The sequence below is a fragment of the Schistocerca nitens genome, chromosome 2, assembly GCF_023898315.1.
Source record: "Schistocerca nitens isolate TAMUIC-IGC-003100 chromosome 2, iqSchNite1.1, whole genome shotgun sequence".
NCBI lineage: Eukaryota > Metazoa > Arthropoda > Insecta > Orthoptera > Acrididae > Schistocerca > Schistocerca nitens.
In genome coordinates, this window is record NC_064615.1 from 457,201,477 (window position 1) to 457,216,771 (window position 15,295).

General features: G+C 42.9%; 1 protein-coding gene across 2 annotated transcripts in view; it reads right to left on the bottom strand.

The window, feature by feature from the left end:
* LOC126236342 (ATP-binding cassette sub-family C member 4-like) overlaps positions 1-15,295 on the bottom strand; it is a 296,791-nt gene that overhangs the window by 156,135 nt on the left and 125,361 nt on the right. Inside the window, exon 1 of one of the 2 annotated variants that reach the window (XM_049945569.1) lies at positions 7,470-7,614. The exons of the other annotated variant lie outside the window; for it this stretch is intronic. The gene's annotated coding sequence lies outside the window, so the exon portion shown is untranslated. Of the gene's footprint in view, positions 1-7,469; positions 7,615-15,295 lie in introns of those variants that run through there. 2 annotated transcript variants of the gene reach the window in all.

Here is a 15,295-nt window from a genome sequence, read left to right on the forward strand (position 1 = left end):
GTTGAACATAATAATTTTTCCCAATGAGACATGAGATCCAGAATGAATTCTCACTTTGCCCCAGAGCGTGCGCAGATTTGGAACTTACCGGCAAATTAACCTATTACTTTGGCTTCTTGAGGCGCAACTGTTGTACCAATTGATTTATGCAAGCACAACACACGAACCCCCCCCCCCCCCCCCCGTCCCCCGTCCCCCCTCAAAGCTTTAGTTCTGCCAGTACTTCACGTCCTACCTTCCAGACTTCCCAAGCACAGTCGGTAGAGCACTTGCCCGCGAAACCAATAAGTACCACGTTAGAGTCTCTGTGGGGCAGACATGTTTGTCTGCTAGGTAGTTTCAGATTAGCGCACACTCTGTTGCAGAGTAAAGATTCACTGCGGACACAGTCCCCCAGGCTGTGGCTAAGCCAGGTCTCCACAATATCCCTTCTTGCAGCAGTGCTCTTCCCGCAAGGTATGCAGGAGTAACTTCTGTGAAATTGGAAAGGTAGACATGAGGTACTGCTGGAACTAAGTCTGTGAGGTCGGATTGTCAGTCGTGCATGGGTAGCTCAGATTGTAGAGCACTTACCCGCTAAACACAAGATTACCAGATTCGAGTCCACGTCCAGTACACAGTTTTAATCTGCTAGGAGGTGTCGAAACATTAGATGACTGATGACTCTCTCCAAGGAATTTGACGAAAGAACTGAGGAAATTCAGCTTTTCGGCGTCTAAATTCATGCCCAGAACAGCGACAGTCAGGCTGCGAGTGGTCAGCCGAGTATGGCAGATTCAGAGGAGTCATAATGAGAAACTGTCATATTTCTCACTTCTTGCTTCTTGTAGTCGAAAAATCAACAAAAAGTCGCTTTTATTGTTCATCCTAATCATACTGTAACGCGCCCGGGTCAATACTGGAATCTTGACACTGCCGTAAGGGTAGCAATGCTCTTAAAAATGAGACATAGTAACACGCATCACGTACCGATCCATAGCTTTAACTTGACATTGATCCTACCCACTCCTTAAAAACTGAGCAGGAATATGCCGAGATGCTTTTGGATCAAGTTCACCGTGCACAATGGAGACACTGATATAATTCACCACAATTTGCACCTCTGAGGCTGTAATTACTTCAAATTACCCGTTTTTCCCTAAAGGTTGACGAAGCCATAATTTTTTGTCTTGGCAAACCTCAGTGCCAACCAACCGTATATAACGTATCTTCATTCTACGAGGAACTCTTGAACTTTATATCCTAACAAACAGATGGCGTTAATGGTGCCAAAACAAAACGATCTTTCAAAGGTGTTACTCTTCAGCAGCCGTATTGTGAAGATTCAGAGACACACATTTACTTTGCAGTGATTGTGTAAATGATCAAGCAACACGTTTTCCGTAAAAACGAATAAAATAAAATAATAACTTGTGATTTAATACTTCATTTGAAATATTCAACATACAGATATTAAAGCTACAGTAGTAATTAAAGTACTGTTCCTCTTCTGTTCCAAAGTTAAGGAGAGCGTTGCTGATGGTGGCAGATTATGTACAAAAGGTAAGAAAAGTAACTGGGAACTGCTATACTTCACTACTGTTCGAAGCTATGTAGGCTAAACGTATAATTATTACAGAGAAGAAACCTCTGCTCTGTGACGATACTCTTTCCTGACATACGTCTCGCATCGCTACCATTAAACTAACAGACTCTTATTCGAATGTGCATCTGCCGTATTAGGCGTACTTGGCACCTATTTTGTTTTCATATCTGGTGACTGGATGGAAGTAAATCGCATGAAAACTGCTAATGTGAAGTAAAACAGAAGATGATTTTCCACCGTTGGATGGATTTTATTGTACTGAGGCAATTAAAAATTGGAAATTTGTTAAACTAATTGTATTCTGAATTTCAGGGTGGCTGCAATGATGAAAATGTCATTGTTACTTTTGGGTCTTCTTAGTTGGGAGTAAACTTTTGGAGGTCTGTCGTGCCACACATTGGTGTTGTTCTTGTGGTCTTCAGTCCGAAAACTTGTTTGATGCAGCTGTCCGCGGTACTGTATCCTGCGCAAGCGTCTTCATCTGCAAATAACGACTGCGACGTACATCCTTCTGAATCTGCTCACTTTATTCATTTCTTGGTCTCCCTCTACAATTTTTACCCCCCACATTTCCCTCCAGTACTAAGCTGGTGATCCTTTGATGTCTCAGAATGTGTCCTATCAACCGATCGCTTCTTTAGTCAAGTTATGCCACAAATTTCTTATCTCCCCATTTATGTTCAGTACCTCCTCATTAGTTACGTGAACTGCGCATTCTTCTGTAGCACCGCATTCCAAAAGCTTCTATCTCATCTTGTGTAAACCGTTTGTCGTCCACTTCCATACATGGCTACACTCCACACAAATATCTTTAGAGGAGACTTACTAATATTTAAGTCTATATTCGATGTTAATAAATTTATCTTCTTGAGAAACGTATTTCTTTCCATCATTGCCAGTCTTCATTTTATAGCTTCCCCTACTTCGACCTTTATTAGTTATTTTGCTGCCCAAAGAGCAAAACTCATGTACTACTTTAACTGTCTCATTTCCTAATATAATTCCTTCAGCATCTCCTGATTTAATGCGATAACATTCCATTATCTTTGTTTTTCGTGTTCATTTGATATCATTTTTTCAAGACGCAGTCCATTCCGTTCAGCTGCTCTTACAAGCCCTATGCTCTCTGACAGAATTACAATGTCATGGGCGGGCAAACCTCGAAGGTTTTAATTCTTCTCTCTGAACTTTAATTCCTCCTCCCAATTTTCCTTTAACACTTGCTCAAGGTACGAATTGAATAAGATCGGGGATAGGCTACAACTCTGTCTCACTCCCTTCTCAACCACTGCTTCCCTTTCATGCCCCTCGACTCAACTGCTGTCTGATTTCTCTACAAGTTATAAGTAGGCTGTCGCTCCTTGTGTTTTACTCCTGGTACCTTCAGAATTTCAAAGAGAGTGTTCCAGTCAACACTGTCAAAAGCTTTATCTAAATATACAAATGCTATAAACAAGGTTTGCCTTTCGTTAACTACCTTCTAAGATAACTCATAGGGTTTCTCCGGAATCCAAACCAATATTCCACATTGACAGCTTTTACCAGCTTTTTCATTCTACTGTAAATAATTCGTGTTAGTTATTTGCAACCGTGACTCATTAAACTGATAGTTCGGTAATACTCACACCTGTCAGATCCTGCTTTCTTTGAAATTGGTGAAGAGTACTGAATTTGTTGGTCAGAAGTGCTGGCATTTCTGTGAAGTTCGTTGCCAGTCTCGAACACCCCGGCCGCATGAGAACGAGCAGTTGAGTGGCGGGAGTGGCCATTACGCATGCGCGGCGCCGATGTGAGAGGGGCGTGCACAGCTCGCGGCTCGCCGCTAGGCAGAAGACGGCTGGCAGCGCTGCAATTAGCTCGTGGCCGGACGGAGAAACGTGGCGACTTGCTGGCGCCAGAGTTTCGCGGGCCGCCCCTGTGTGTCAGTTGCCGGTACCTCGTCTCGCAGTGCGTGATTCTGCTACTGAGTAAATTTTGCTAGTACTCGTCCGTGATCATGTTTAATGTTACTGGTCTGCCGTTCCTTAGAAAGTAAAGAAGCGAAGTTGTATCGTCAACCTGTAAGTTATTTTGAACACAAAAGTTCTGTACTATGTGCGCTTCTATTGGAGTTGATATGCCCTCGATTCCTCCGACAGTTGAATTGACTTATTCTGTCATTTATAGAGGAACCTACAGTTAACTTAAACTTCTAACCAAGTTGCGGCTTGGAATTTTTCACGTTAACAAATAATTTCATACGTGAAAGGGGTGATAGGTCGCAGAAAAATCTGAGCAACGACTAAGGTTTGAATACTAGAGCCGACTAAGGATTGAACCACATACCTCAGAGTTTATAGGTTCATAAGATAGCTGCAATACAATCTTAAGTGGGAACAACTTCTAAATTGTAAAACAACATGTAAAAAGCACATAAGACGTCTCGAGTATGAAACTAACCATTGGACAACTAGTTAATTCTTAAAACAGGAAAATCATCATCCCAAAAATATAGTTTGTAGAATAAAAAGTCTGCTTCAGTCGCCAATAACTTCTTAATTTATTGCACGACCGTTTTCGCAGCATAAAGCGTCATCTTCAGTTGCCACCAACTGTGAACAGGAAGAGGGGAGCTAGTAGCGTACAAATACTATGGAGCTGACATACCAAAATGTAAGCTACGGTCGTGAAACGTGGTGTAATTATCGGATCATAAAGGTGTGGCGGTTGGGTCAGTCAATCAGTCAGTCAGTCAGTCATGGGGGGATGATGCTTTATGCTTCGAAACCGCTCGTGCAATAGATTAAGGAATTACTGGCAACTGAAGCAGATTTTTTTTATTCTGTAAATATGTTCCTCAGTTGTGATGTTCACCTGATCAAAAATTTTGTGCAAAAAATATAGAATGTACGTACTCCAAGTCAGATCAAATAAATAAAAAAAACTTAAACCCACTACACGAGAACTAACATATTCAAAAATCTGTAACACACACCAATAATGTAATTTATGAATAATTACATATAAAAAGTAGCTCATTACGAAACCAGTCTAAATATAAGGTTTAGTTAAAACACACACATACACTCAGAACAAAATCATCAATCACACCACGCAAGCACACTCCACAGTTGTTAACACTACAAAATCAGAACATAACAAAATGACGAAGAAATGTATATACAGTTTGTATGCTGGGCTGATAAGTATTTCGAGAGTTGAAAGTAGTAGACTGTTTTCGGTAGCAGTACCATCGTCGCATCGCATCTCAGGAACGTTTGTTGAACAAAAAGAAGGACGTACATAGTCCATAAGAGGATGGGAGAATCGGAAACTGTAATTTAAGCTATAGTCCCTGTAGGAATTGTCACCTCCACTACTTATAAGATTCCATATTTTGTCGCTAGATCATGGCCTTATTTCCTTGTATGACCTATCATGTCCCATGCAAACAGTTCAAACACGTATAAAAATTAGATATTTACGATAAGAATAATCTTATGGCAAGAGTGTAAAATGCAGTCCATGAATTACGTTCAGGTCTTTGGTTCGAATCCCTATAGGTTTTTTGTTGTTTTTCAATTTCATTTGTAAAATATTCCAAATCACTTAATGATTTAGGTCAATTGAAAGATTGAAATGCTACGTAAAATTTGCGTCCTGTGTGCTAACATTTTCAAACCTTGATAGATTCATGTAGTTCTACGACAGTTCTAACGTACGGCTCCAATAAATTCCGTTTCCTGTCCCAGACTACTTCACACTTTTCAAGCAGTACGTTCATTCTCAGGGTTACACTAGGTCTTATTAAAACGATGAGAGAGTTAAATTTTAGAAATCGAGTATCAGTAATTGCCTGTTACAGTTTTCATCGCGGGTAAACGGTGCGCATCATGACATCCATATAAACTTGCATCGTTTGATCTGTAACTAAAAACACGAATAATCCAAACTCCGACATACGAGACGATTTGTAAATCTGTGACAGATAGGGACAAATTAGACTACCCGCATTACTCAGTGTCAGCCGGCCTGCTGACATCTAGGCGATTAGCGTTAAGTTTCTTAAACTGTAAACAGACGCGATGGTCAATGTTTGCAAGTGAAATAGTTAGCAGATGGATGTAAAATTATACAACATAAACAGTCTTACCTTCATAGAGACTGTAAATGATACGCGGTGCGAAATCCACAGACGGGAAGCCAATATCGAAAACGATTCCTGTAATAGTTTGTTAGGGGAACGCTACAAATTACTTCTACGTGTGGGGGAGGGGAGGGATCCCAAAAGTAACTAGAATTCGTTCCCTATTGGAGAAAGAGCGGTTATATTTGTGACCTGGGAACAAAGCTACAACGGCTTCATTACTTCATTACCAAAATATAAAAAGAGAAACATATGAGAATCAGCTCGTAAACAATGTCGGTTTGTCTCTTAGTCATCAAAGGAACAATACAGCATGAATTTGTTCCCTACTTCCAAATGTTAAAGCAACTGCATGACACACTTGAGAAAAAATGTCTCTATTCCGGCGTTCAGAGTGTTGGCTCCTCCACTGCGATGGCCACAAAACACTGGTCTCATGCAATTTCTGGCAAAAAAAAAAAAAAAAAAAAAAGACAACGGTTTGGCAAACATTCTGTTCACTGCATCTGGCGGTATCTGTTCCTTCGGAAACGAAGCTAAAAGGGAAGTGTTTTCGGGCCAAAGAGATGGTGAAACAAATTAGCGTGTGCCGGCCGAAGTGGCCGAGCGGTTCTAGGCGCTACAGTCTGGACCCGCCCGATCGCTACGGTCGCAGGTTCGAATCCTGCCTCGGGCATGGATGTGTGTGATGTCCTTAGGATAGTTAGATTTAAGTAGTTCTAAGTTATAGGGGACTGATGACCTCAGAAGTGAAGTGCCATAGTGCTCAGAGCCATTTGAAATTAGCGTGTCATAGTGGCACCTATCGACACTTGAGAAAATTTGTATATTGGAGAAAGCCATGTAAGTTCAGTATACAGATCATATCACTTTTACAACGGTTAGGATGATAGTATTTGACTAATTATAACACAATAGCAAATAAACTACCGTTCTTGGAACGTTGTGCATGTGGATGGTATGGCTAGAACAGTGAATGTAAAATAAAATATTCACTCTATAATCAATTTACCTGTTTGTTGTTGCGGATAGCAGCGGCAGCAAATAAAACACCGATAAAAGAGTAGAGTCGAATTAAGTCGAGGGATGCTGAGGGAAGTAGATTACGAAATGAAACGCTAGATGTAGTAGACAAGTTTTGCTATTTGGACAGCGAAATAACTATTTCGGCAGAAATAAAGAGTACATAAAATGCAGACCGGCAATAGCAAGAAAGTTTCTGGGAAAAAAGTTAACATCGAAGATTTAGGAAGACTTATCTGGAAGTATGTGTCTGGAGTGTAGCGTTATATGGCAATGAAACGTGAACAATATACGTTCCAGACATCAAGACAATAGCAACTTTTGAAACCTGGTGATAAAGAAGTAGCTTGAGAAGCTAATGAAGAGGTACTGAACCGAACTCGCGAAAAAAGAGCGTTGTGATGCGACAAGACTAAAAAAAAGGTGAGCAATCAAGCAATAATGTGGAGGGCTAATAGTTGTAAAGGGAGGCAAGCAAGCAGATTCACACGGACACTGCGTGCTATAGCTATTTTTATGTGGAAAGAACTGCGCAAGATAGATGAGAGTGGAGAGCTGCATTAAATCAGTCTCCAGACTGCTGACTACTACAGCGGTTACTAAGCGACTGCTGTTGTGTCCTTAAACATGCGCTTACAGTGTTACAAGTTTCATATGGGTAATCAGAGTCGGAGCGGACAGCGAACGTGAAAGATACGTATTGATGCGGCCTAGCCAGTTCTACTAATGACTCACCTCCTCTTACAGAAGTACCCTAGTGAAGGTGGCCGGAAGGGACGGACGAGAACGGAGTCGAAACCCGCCAGCTGACAGACAGGGCGAGGCGGGCGACCGCGACAGGCGAGAGGAAGAGCGGCCTGCGTGTGGGCGGCTGCGGCTGTGGCCGCGGCGGTCGCGGCACTGCGCGCGCTATCAGCAGCACAAGGCACAGCGCAGCTGGCCGGCCCCGCCTTCCCTCGAATTCGAGCCTGCACTGCCGGCCACAGCCAGTGGACCAGCGCATTACGTGTCAGCACGCGTCACCACAAACCACGCAACGCACAGTTACATCGTGAGGGACACGTGCCCGGGGTATGGCTGCGTTCGCAATGTCGTGACTTAGCTTCCACGGTTAATACGCATCAAAGGGAGAAGAACCCATGACTCACGTCAGTCCTAGCGAGCCGGAATAAGTCATAACATTATGTACCTAAGCGACGCTACATGATATGCCCCCATCACGAAAGTAGTAAAATTTTAGTGATGGAACTCGGCTACAGACATGCATCAAATGTTGGCGCAACGAGTTGGTAAGCAGAAGAAGGAAAAGGTGGTGGTTAACAGTTAGTGATGACCTCTGCTCTCCGAAGATAAATGTAACACATTAAGTAACGTAAAACATTTTTTTTTCTCGGCGTAATTTGTTGTTAGACCTTGTGGCACATTCTCACTTCAGACCTACAGGGTGAAAAGTATTTAAACCGACAAACTCTGGGAGGTTGTAGGGGACATCGAAACAAATATTTTTCCCTAATGTCATTTTTTCCTATGAGGATTATTTAAACCGGTGGAGGCCGTATTAAGCTCTTCAGTTGTTAGAGGCGGTATTACGATCTTCAGTTGTTAGAGGGCGTATTACGCTCTTCAGTTGTAGGCAACTGCTGTCCACCAGTGTAGTAGTGCATTGTCTCTGTTTACTAATGTAGCGAAACACCTGGAGTGAGTACACTGATATGGTTGGTGCGTACTACGTACCTCACCACAACGGACGAGCTGCACAGCGGGTTTATCAACAATATCCTAATCGCCGTATCCCGCATCATACGACCTTTGCTGCTGTGTACCAACGTCTGCATGAGGTCGGGTCATTTTGCAGTTTACCTGGACAGGGACGCCGTCGCACGTTGAGAACGCTGCAAGTTGAGGAAGCTGTCTTGCAGCATGTGGAGCTGAATCTTTCAATCAGCACTCGTTCAATTGCACGTAACGTGGGGACGAATCAGACGAATGTAAGAACAGTCCTTTGAGAGCAATTGTTACGTTCATTTCACTTACAGCGTGTCCACAACCTGGAACCAGTTGATTATCCACCCAGAGCACAGTTTTCGCAGTGGTATCCGGAACAGTGTGAAACGCATCCTACATTTCCAGCCTCTGTGTTGTTTACCGATTAAACAACGTTCGGGGGTGATGGAGTCTTCAACATGCACAATTCGCATGTTTAGAGTGAGGATAACCCACATGCCGCAGTTACTTGCCCTCATCAAGTGCGGTTCTTCGTTAATGTGTGGGTCGGTGTTGTTGGGGACTGTTTAATTGGGCCGTATCTGCTAACTAGTTGTTGTCTCTTTGTCATAAAAAAATGGAAAAGTGTTCATTGGTTTAATTAATTTGCCGCCAGAGAAATCTTCCTCTACCGGTTTAAATACTCCTCATAGGAAAAAATGACTTCAGGGGAAAATATTTGTTTTGATGTCTCCTACAACGTCCCAGAGTTTGTCCGTTTAAATACTTTTCACCCTGTAGTATTATGAAGCTCCGATACGTGGCGGCGCCATTCCTAGCTTTCAAAAGGGCTGCTGTAACTCAGGTGCGTTCGAAGCAGAGAGCTGTCACTGAGTTTCTTTCAGCGTCAAATCATAGCATCGCACGTATTTGAAGAATGTCTAAGGAGGCGTGGAAGTGAACAAAAGCACGGTGAGTCATTGGACGAGGCGTCTGTCATGATCGCAACGAGGTCGCGCAGAGCTGCTCGAGCTCCCGCGTATCGGCCGCCCGCACACAGTTGTAACTCGTGCAATGTTGGAGTGTGCGAACACTCCCATTCTAGATTATCGACGGATCACAGTCAGGCACCTCGCTGCTCTACCGGACGCCTCTGTTGGTAATGCTGACATACTCGTCCACCTGTTGGGATACCTAACGGAAGACCATAAAGAGCGACGAAGATCCATCTGGTTATGCATTAAGAGGCTGATCGCGACAATTTTTTTGTCGAACGTCGTCACGGGCGGTGAAACACGGGTTCATCACTTCGAACTGGAAACAAAAAGGCAGTCCGGTGGCGCCACACGATCTCTCCTCTGGAGAAAAAATTCAAAGCTTCACCTTCAGCTGGTGACGCCATGGCGACGATAATCTGGAATTTTAAAGGGGTTTATTCTGTTTGATTTCCTCCCTCATGGTGCAACGATCATCTCTGAAATGTATTGTACTATCCTCAGGAAATAGCAGAGACGACTTCAGCGTATTCGTGGCCACAAAAATGCTCACGAGCTTCTCATTCTCCACGACAACGGAGGGCCTCACACAAGTCTGCGCACTCGAGAGGAGCTCACAAAGCTTCATTGGGCTTTTCTTCACGTCCACACTACAACCCGGATTTCACACCTACCAACTTGTTTGGCCCAATGGAGGATGCACTCCGCGGGAGGCAGTATGTGAATGATGTGGAGGCTATTGATGCAGCAAGACGTTGGTTCCAACGTCGAACAGTGGAATGGTACTATGCGGGCATACCGACTCTGCCAGTAAGGCGGCTTAAGAGTGCCCCATTGAACGGAGAAATAGTGTTTAGTAGCCAGAAGAATGGGATATAATATGGTGTATTGGAATCCTGAAGAAAACCAACCCGTTCTCAGAAAACAGTGTTACATTACATATTGAACGCTTCTCACATAAAAATCTCCACACTGTCTCACGAAGTGGATATACGTGACGAAAAACTTGCGAGTCGTAGGGGCAAACTATAACCTGGTCTACGATTTCACCCACTTCCTCCCTTCCGTACCTTGCTTGTCAAGGACTAGGCAAAATGCGTTGCAAAAACATTAAACGCAGTCACCGACAGAGATCTCTCACACTGTTCACATATCATCCACAGCGAAGAAGGAGTGTGAGGGCTGCACCATGGTCTTTAGTTATTAGTGCCACTTGTCGCGCGACCGCTACGGTCGCAGGTTCGAATCCCGCCTCGGGCATGGATGTGTGTGATGTCCTTAGGTTAGTTAGGTTTAAGTAGTTCTAAGTTCCAGGGGACTGATGACCTCAGATGTTAAGTCCCATAGTGCTCAGAGCCATTTCAACCATTTGAACCAGTGCCACTTGTTGTCGAGGTTGTTAGCGCCTAGTCTATCGTTAGGTGCGATTATGTTTATTCTTCGTGCGGTCACTCTGACACTCAGAGGGCATAAAGTTGGCATCCCGCCAACAGAAACAGCTCGTCCTTAGATCATAGAGGCCTTCTGCAGTGTCTCGACAGCTCATGTTGGGAAAGGCGGCGCAGTGCTACATGAACTCACAGTCGGGGCGACGGCGGTTAAAATCCCCGTCCGGCCAACCAGGTATACAATTTTCGTTGATTTGTTCCCCTAAATCGCTTGACACAAACGCCAGGATGTTTCCTTCGGGAAACACACGTCCGACCTCCTTCCCCAACCCGAGCGTCTGCTCCCTCTCCAATGACTTTGTTGTCAACCAAACGTTAATCTCTAATCTGCTTTCTTTCTTCCAGAGCTCATGCATGAGTCTATAACTGTCCTGTTTAGACATGTAACACTGTTTAATGATATGCAAAGGCCGGCCGCGGTGGCCGAGCGGTTCTAGGCGCTTCAGTCCGGGACCGCGCGACTGCTACGGTCGCAGGTTCGAATCCTGCCTCGGGCATGGATGTGTGTGATGTCCTTAGGTTGGTTAGGTTTACGTAGTTCTAAGTTCTAGGGGACTGATGACCTCCGATGGTAAGTCCCATAGTGCTCAGAGCCATTTGAACCATTTGATACGCAAAGCGATTTTCCTATTTTTGTGTGTGTGGAATTCCTAAGGGACCAAACTACTTAGGTCATCGGTCCCTAGACTTACACACTACTTAAACTAACTTTTGCTAATAACAACATACACACACCCATGCCCGAGGGAGGACTCGAACCTCCGGCGGGAGGGGCCGAGCAGGCCGTGACATGACGCCTCAAACCGCGCGGCCACTCCGCGCGGCTTTCCTATCGTTGTATAGGTAGTTAAGACACCTGAAATATGTACAGAAGAAACATGGTTCGAAATCATGTCCACCCAGCCACATTTTGCTTTTCTCTAGATCCGAAAATCACTTACACTGAAGACCAGAACCGTTCACTCAGAAAGAATATTCTGATACTCTGTCTCTAATGAATCTGATGTGATCGCACGAGAAACTAAGTGTAACTGGGTATAAAAACTATTTCAAGATTATTTAATAAACGGCTTCTGTACAGTTTTCATTGTCTTATGTCAGAATTACACAGTATTTCTTCTGAATTGTGCATATCATCTGTTATTACCTATTACTGCATACAAAAGTAAATAAACCAAATAAATCAATACAAAATATACGGCATATACTTATTCTTAGGGTAATGCTGTCGTTAACGACTAACATCTATTTAGAACTCAGCTTATTAAGATTTTTCAAGACTTTGGATTACAATAGAGCGATTGCTGCGTTGCAAGTGAAGTGCGTGACGACGAGGCATGCAGCTTAAAAGGACTAGTGAGTCCTTCAAAAGTAAGCTGCAACGGAAATTTAGAGAAGGAAACATTTAAAAAATCCACCATATCGTCTGTTCGCACTGGGTGTTAAAATTCAGTGATCAAAACTTCCTTTAGGGAAAGACACCAACTTCATCTACAACTGAAGTTCACCAGACGGAAATATAAAGAACATCACCAGGGAGGTAGTGGGCAGCAGGCTGGCCTCTGCACTGTGGGTATTGCGCCTTCATGGGCTGTGACATACGTAAAACTTAAATATTGTGGGCTGCATACAGAGCCTTTCGCAGTAAGGCTGGGGAAAATACAGAGCATTTGTGGGTCTGCATGTATCTGATTCCACTATCTGGTATCACAGGTATGTTCTTTGCAAATCACAATGCTGTTGTTTACGCTGAAATGAATGAAGGAGTATAACGGAAAATATGAATATGTAGGTAGTTCATTTATGTTTCTGTGCTCGTTTCCATTTTTACGAAACTATCGCCTGTAGTGTGATCGTCAAGAATGTTTACAATAAAAAAAATTACGAAAGTAAATACTCCGTATTACTGTTCTTCAGACTATGTATGACCTAATAGCAACTGCGTGTATGACATCAGGAAACAAGAAGGAGATGCGCTGACGCCTACTGCTGAATGCGTGTAAAAGTATGAAAATGGCCCTTAATTATCATTGATTGATGATGACAGTAGCGATTACGTTGCTACACTCTGCCAATATAGATGCACGGATTTTATTTTTGTACGCCCGCCTAGGAAGAGTGATGATGTAAGTCCTGAAGCATGTAGCACGATATGCTTTTAGCCAAGTGCACGGCAAGACTTTTTAACCGGTTCTACCTTCTCCCATACATGAGTTTTCACTCAAGAACCTGTTTAACTACTGTTGGGAAGTTCCCTCTCTTTCGTACAAAAATATCGGATGAGGTCACTCAGCTGATGTGTGTTTGGTGCACAAATACGAAAATAATGTTTCACGAAAGCAACCAAATGACGTTATGTTTTAAGCGGATCCACTTGTTGGCTCAACACTGCACCGAATGATGTTCTGGGTAGCACAGTAGAGGATTTTTGTTGTTGTAGAGCATTAAAAATGATGACGCAGTTATTTCCAAGTTCCGTATGTCGACTGATAACCGCGCAGTTGAGCGCCCCACAAACAAACCAACCGTATGTCGACGAGAATCGGAAGTAGTCAGTTGTCAGACTATCCGTATCCGATGTGCTTCTGTGTAAGGTTATATGCTGGCCATTTACACATCCCAGTGACTTGAATTTAATAAAATGAGGATATCAACCTTAGTTACCAATGAAACATAGGAGAGATGTGTACACACACGTCCTCCGTATTACCACTGCCACGACGTTTTAATTGTTGTAGTCACCTGTAGAATAGAAGAAATACATCAGAAGAAACGATTTGAGATTAGATTTACAACTTGGTTTCGTACCAGTCAGATATTTTATGTTACTGGGCGATTCAACATGAAATATTTGGGGGCGCATATTAAACAACTTTTTTACCAAATGGAAACATAAATTGTGAATAATAAAAGTAACTTTTTCTTCTAATGTGTCAACTGTGGCTACTACTATTCTCCGTAATGCGGAAAAAAGTATGTACTTATCGGACAAAAATAGTCAACAATCACCAGAAACATCCCTGTTAGGAACATTGTGTGTACCTGATGTCCAGTTCGACTTAGTTGCGTTGTAGGTTATCAGCGAGGTAAACACTGTAGAAAGGAATCGTGTACTGTGACGCACGCACGCACAGGTAGACACTGTAGAAAGTAATCGTGTACTGTGACGCACGCACACACACACACACACACTCACTCACACACACACACACACACACACACACACACACACCAGGGGCCTACTCAGATATGACAGTTGCAGGCTTTCAAAAAACATCGTTAGGCTTACTCAGTGCGAGTACGCCTCAAGGGATAAGTCGAGGAATACACTGAAAAGTGAAGGCTGGGTATCGGTTCGAGTCCCAATCAGTCATATAATTTGTTTTTCTCACAAAGGTTAACATCAGCGTCCATTACGATAGTAAGTGCACCATTCCACGCCTCTCTAGATCACGTCCACGTTTTAGCTCCAAGTCACTTTCTGCCTTTTGTTCTCTTAAGTGGGTGACTGTTTATGAGGATCTGCCTTTTCTGAAATTTTTACGTCGTCAGTCGTTTAAAGATGTCATTATATGCAGCAATTCCTACGCCTTTTTTACGACTCTCGTTTGATTAACAACGACTCATGAATCGAGTTGGAATTTCGTCAAATACGACAATGTGCTTTTATTTCGTTTCATATCCACGTAAACAAAAAACGTAACCGCAGATCAACTTTATAATAGAAATGGAAGTATGGAATAATAAAAGGAAAAAGAGATAGCTTGTATTTCCTGCTCCTAGAGAACCCCTTCTCCCAACCATTCCTTCCATGACGCCTCCTTCCTAGAGAACCCCTTCCCCCACCCATTTCTTCCATGACGCCTCCTTTCTTTCTCCGGATTTTGGGCAGAGACAAGTTGAGGAGCAAACTGCAAACATGGGCTATTGGAGTCGACAATTATGAAAAGGTTTTGCAGCTATTAGTGTTGTGCGATGTGCTGTTCTCCATAGCAAAGTTCCGGTAGTAAAGCGTAGTTTTGGGGTTGAATAAGGTTTGAGAAATGTATAAAGTCGATTAAACGGTACAAAGAAACTTATTTACTTCAATAAGCATTATCTAAGTGGTATTCGTGGTCGCACGGATAAAAAAGCGTTCAGTTAAGAACGTTAATGTAGATAAAGTATTGAATTCGTTTGGTTTAAAGTAGAATTATGTGTCTTCGTAATAGCTCAGAACTGCTAAATTGTGGTTAGTATGAAGTGTGACAAACTAATATAAGAAACATTAGAGGTCAAGGACCTGAAGTAACCACTCCTGATCCAAGAAATAAATTTTTTACACGTGCAGAACTAGCTGCGAAGCCTACTGCAAGTAACAAATAACAACGTGATTTAAATACACTAATATTTTATGATTATATTTATTGGTGAC